Genomic DNA, 5,993 nt, shown 5'->3' with positions numbered 1-5,993 from the left:
CATGTTACACGAGGAATGCAATAAAGCACTTCAATAGGAGGAATATTTTGCCTTTAATTTAAGTGCATAATTTTGAAAATGCAAAACAGGGCTATTTCTCAATGTTGGACGCCATATTTAAACTCACTTAGGCATGTCTCATTGAAGCGATGAAGCTCGTCTCTTCACTTTGTTTGTGATATTTTTTGGTCCTTTTCCGTTAATGATAGCCTTGCCGGTGAATGGAGAACTGAGTGACGAGGGTCATTTTTGATTTCGGCACCACAAAATATATTTTGGCTTTCTTACCATTTCAATCTAGCACTTCCCCCTCAATCTAATTCTTTGCGTTTCGATTCCCTGGCATTTTCCTTCCCAACGTCGCTCATGGCCCGCGGTGAGATATCGATTTAACTTGGTGTTCGTCCGACTGACTGCTGGTCGTTTTTCAACTCTAGACACAAAAGGAAAGAGCACGTTGAACTAATGTCTGGAGAAAATTTCGCCCACATCTGAGTTTGGCGTGTGTGGAATGAGATGTCTGGAGATAGGAACGAGGGAATTCCGGAGGGGTAACCTCTCTTCTGTGCTCGCCTTGTGCCTTGATACAAAAGTAAATTTGCAGGAAATATTCGCCTGAAGGCCCCACATCAAAAAGTTGGCCTCGAAAAGGCACACGTCCGAGGCCTCTGCTTTCTATTTGATGATTAAACGAGGCTGGAAGTGGAAGCAGAAAAACGAACATGGGTCCGGCTTCGCGTATAAAATGACTGATTTCCGTGCTCCATAGTCAATTGAACGATATTTCTACGCACGCATTTGCCGTTTTTGAACTGGCAGCATGGCATTCTTGTCCCCCAAAACACCAGCCGGGTTCCTTTTTGCGATCTTGTCCCAAGGAAATAGGAAAAAGTGGCGTTTCTCAACGCCTTGTTGACCATTATTTGGGGGTTATCTTTGGGAATAAATTGCCATTTAGAGTGAAATGGATATAAAAATTTAATTCTATTTAATCTGAGAAGGGAAACACTTGTTATTTTGTACATTTGCTTGTTATCACACCTGGTTCGAATTTTGCACCTGAATCTTCCCTTTCTCATGATGACGCAAGTGGCACTTATTTCTAGATGTTTCAAGGGGAATAATAAAGTAAGGGTATTGCAATAAGTTTAAAGGTTTTATTTTCTTGTTATTGTTATTATTATTTTTATTCTCTTTTTAAGTGTGCTGACCTAACAACCCCCTGCGGCGGCTCGTAGGGTATTGTGTCGATGTAGATTTAAAAAGTTACGTGTGCCCTTTCATTCGAATGTGGAGTCGTATTTTCAGATCATTTATTTATTCATCTTCTCGTTAGGTCCCCTCCATGTTTATTTATATCAGTCGGAAGTGAAGCATTATTTCGGAAATTTTGTCCTCTTTCATAAAACAGTGTTTACGAATACTTGCGCATATTTGGTGCGGTTTCTTGAAATTCCACGTCAACTGAACGGGTACATGCAGTAGAGGAGATGGCGACGTCACTCGAATAGAGTCCGTGGGGTAAGTTAATGGAGGCAGGGAATTCATCCTTGCCTTGAAAAAATTTCCATTTGATTTGTGTCGTAAATATTACACTTGTGAAATATGTTGACGCGTCATAGGCTCTTATGGACCCTCTTGCGTGATTCTTTGAGGAGACCACTTCGGAAAGGAGTTACCGGAAGAGTAATTGGTAATTAATGAAGCGCATCACTGATCTTCTGGTCACTTTGCTTAACATTCCAATTGTTGCGTCTTGATACTCACCCATTCATTCTACGTACTTCCACTTCCGCCTGTTTGTATATTCATGTGGTTTATATTTTATCGATACCACAGGGTTTTCATTTTGGATCTCTATAATATCAGTATTATTTCGATGGTCCATGACCATTCTAAACGAAGACATAACGGGAGTCGTGGAGTCAATCTAAAAGTCGTAGGATTTGGAAAAAATTCAAGGTAAATGTGAATAGAAGGTAATGGAGTGATTTCACTAGAAAGCTTCTCTTGGAAATGACGGGATCCTTGCGAGGTAGGTTTGAATGTCGAGCTAGCTAGAACTTTTGAATCATATAGATCAAATCTCTTGAATAAACGAAGAGGCGGTATATTTAGTTGAGTATACTGACAGAACATTGTGATGTTACAGTAATCCTATGAATAGTTTTCTGTGGATTTTACTTCGTTATCTGCATTGTCTCTTGGCTTTCAGACTTGAACACTTTCGTTGAGTAAAATGTATTTGAAGGGTAACTTTGCATCTTTTGGCCATCAATACCTAAGAGGCTCAAACCTGGATGTGACTAAATCTGATGCTTTTGGCATGTCTTGGGTGTAAAGTGATCTTAAACAATTCATATAATCCAAGGCAAATAATTTCACAGTGAATGAAGAAAATCGCAAATAAGGGTAACTCAGTTTGATATTCTCGGAAGTCTCTGGCGTCTCTCTCTTATTTCTTATTGGTGATGCATCATGTTTTTTTGTTCAAATTTTCATTAATTTTTGTTCATGCATCGATGTTTCTTTCAAGTTCCTAATCTCTGTCTTCCCATCACCCATAGCTCTCTTTCTTCTGCACCTTCTCCTTTCTTTAATGCAGTCCACGCACTCATTTTTTCCTGGATCAATGTGCTCTGCCTTGCTATGTCCTAGCTCAGACATGCCATTTTATTTTGATGGGTCAGTTTTTCTTGTTGATTCATTGCTATTAGATTGGTTATTTCGGTTTTTAAGTATTATTATTGGTGATTGTTTAGATACGATGAGAAATAGAAATTAAAAATTGCGATAACATTTCCTTCTCAATCTTTTTGGATACATTTATATTTTTATTATTTTTCGATATTCTCATTTTTGAGTAACTTTTAGAATTAAATTCGCCGTGCTCTCCTGTAAAACTAGGCGCTTGTCTGTTCATACCCTTGCACCTAATTGTTCGGAAATAACAGGTTTTTTTAACATCCGTTATAAGAGGGTGCCCGCGCTTTTATTTCTCTCTATCAATTTCAAGAATATTTTTTACATATAAGTATTTAAATCAAGGTTGATAGCGAAAGGATCAACGGAAAGCATTAAACAAACTAAAATATGCCATGCGAAATTTGCAACGGCCATGTATTTTGCTCTTCGCCTCAGTGTCGCCACCCTCACCTTCCCCCCCCCCCATCCTCCGCCCCTTCCCTCCCCTCCCCCGCCGCAAAAGTCACCCTCACTGCACCACGATCCATTTGAACATCGCGGTCGGGCCACTTCCGGTTTGGCCTGGATATGGCGGAGCCAATCAGAATCCACCGCAAGGGCCATGGGGCGTTGGTTACGGGCCGGCGTTGGCGGAACTACCCCCACGTACATGGACTCCAGGAGGGTGGGAGGGGGAGGCCTGAGGTGTGCGTTGGCGCGTGTGCGAGGGTGGGGGCGGGAGAGCGAGGGTGGACGAGGGGGGGAGGGGTGCGCGTGGGGGTGGATCGATCGTTAAGCGGAGGCCCGTTGCTACCCCTCGCCGCCCGGCGAAAAACTCGCCTCGCTGGAATATTACAAGTAGTACCCAGAATGCATGGATGTACTTAGATGGAGCACTGCAGAGCGCGCAACTCTTACATTCGATCTCCATGTCTGGACTTCAGTTTTTGATGCCATATCCGCGGTTCGGGAAGGAGGAAGCGATTTGACTTGGCCTCTTAGACTTGGAGACAACTCGCAAAAGAGGAGCCTCTCAGAGGTCACGTTTTGTAATAACAGTACTCTGTTATAATTAATACTCCCATTAACAATACTTAATTAATAGTTGCGTTTTTATAATCAAATAAATAAATATCGTTTATTATTTTAAAATGACGCCTACTGCAAGTGCAGAAAGTAAATTGGACGGAGCGGAAGGGAAATAACGAGTTTTTAATGCAGTGGGGGAAAAGCGGAAGTCTCAAGGTAAAATATGAAATAGGTTAGACGCCTGGGTTTTTGAGCAGCAATATTGTACCGATGGTCATGACAGACGATGGTGTATGTGACCATGGAAATGTGATTGAGGCTTTGGAACGGCATTTAAGCAGCCATAATTGATGTGGAACTGTAGAGGGAATCTTGGAAAAAGGAATTAAAGTTGGATGAATTCATAAGAAAATGATACCATTGGAGTTTTCAATAACCGTTTGAAGTGTACCTTTAAGAGTTAGACTAACAATGATGAATACCCCTGCATAATGCAATGCCCAATTACTCTTCATTTACATTATACCTTGCGAACCAACTCGAGGGAGTGTGGCAGGAGATGTCAGGTCACCAGCCATTGGAATAGTTTTATTTTCTAGAAGTTAAAGGAAAACACTCACGGAGCGAAGGCTATGTTACAGATTAAATCTCTTGCATAAATTGGAAGGAGGTCTCTTTAGTGATGATGTTTAAAATGTATGATTACCCCCATCGTGCTGCGGTAGGAGAGATCGTGTCAATAAAATTAGAGTGATTAAGTGTAGTACAGAGAGAGTTAAGAAGTCATTTTTTCTGCGAACGTTAGGGGATCAGAATAACGTTGTCTTACCACGGCAGAATCAAACGCTGGTCAAAATAATTCTGATGTGAATTCACTCCCTGCTACTCACCCTAGTGGTGGCTTGCAAGGTACCCCAATTAAAAAATACGAAAAAACGTCAAAGTACTGTTGCACTTAAGAACTATCCGAGGGGGAAATAATTCCTTACGTATCACTTTAGTCAGGAATCGATGGCCCTTGACTTCTTGTTCTGTTATCGCCTATTGATGAAAGGCGAACCTATAACTATTCTCTCCGTGACATTTCGAATAACTTTTATTCATGTAGAAGTTATGCCATGCCTGCAATGAATCTTTCAGCGCCTCCCAGCTCAGGCCATCCGAGCCTGATACGAGGTGCTGTCATTTACGTTCAGAACGGTTCTTCGAGGAGCGGATAAGTTTTCTCGTCATATCAGGTTTATGCTGACTCAGGGTCCTTCTGTGCAAGGCCCTAAATGCTCAATCGCCTTATATCCCGTCGATGCAGGGCCCCGCGGCGCACGCCATTCAGGGGCGGCTCGCGGGACGCAGTCGTATCTACGCCCATTTGGGGATTAATGCGTGAATGAGTCGATGAGCAAAGCACACTCCGTTGGCCGAAAGGGGCGACTCGGGTACCCTGGGGATGAAGCAGCGCAGGGGGGCGATGGCGGGTCGCCCGCGGAGAGGGAAGGCGGGCCGCCCCGATGGCATCGTTGCGGCACATGCTCGGCGATCGTCACGGGAATCCGTTCGTGCGACAGGGGCCATCGCTGACTTGTAATCGTCGGCCATTATTCATCTAACCCTACTGCTTGCGTACTTGTTCAGCACGTCGACGATGCAAACGTACTGGTACGTACTGTTTGCATCAATTACCATTATGACGCTTCTTCACTTGCCTGCCTCTTCTCTCAACCAATGTACCTCCAGAACCAAGAGTCACGTCGCGTCATGTAGCTTTAATTGCAAGCGCCAATGGAAAGGGGATGGGAGAGGGGGTGTTGAGGAATTTAACCATAATGGAATTTCCTTATTAGTTTTGCTTTACGTTTAATTGGCTTTTTTATAGTGGAATCGTGACTGGTTCATCTGTCGCGGTCCGAGATGTCATCGATCCCCCAAACCGTTGCAAATGGGCAACCTTTCCGAGTAATGAGTTGTGAAATACTACTAATATGACTACCAATGGCTTTAACCTCTAAATGTTTTGATTAACTCTTCTCTTGCATTTGGCGCGATATATTCCCCCTGTTCGTATATTTCAACCGATTATATCGCATTCTTCTGATATCAAGAATGTATGCCACAATCGATCAAGTGTTACGGCGCAGAGACACTTTTTTAGGTTCGGTGTGCTGGAATGCATTCATAATGAAGGGATCAGTGATAGAACTGCCATTTGTAGTGGAAATAGCGCTTTATGTTCTCTATTCGTTGAGCCTACAATGCAATGAATGGTTGAGGCCTTAACTTTG

The sequence above is a fragment of the Hetaerina americana genome, unplaced genomic scaffold (assembly GCF_022747635.1).
Source record: "Hetaerina americana unplaced genomic scaffold, ioHetAmer1.1.p SCAF_380, whole genome shotgun sequence".
Classification (NCBI taxonomy): Eukaryota; Metazoa; Arthropoda; class Insecta; order Odonata; family Calopterygidae; genus Hetaerina; species Hetaerina americana.
This window is presented reverse-complemented; position numbering follows the sequence as displayed.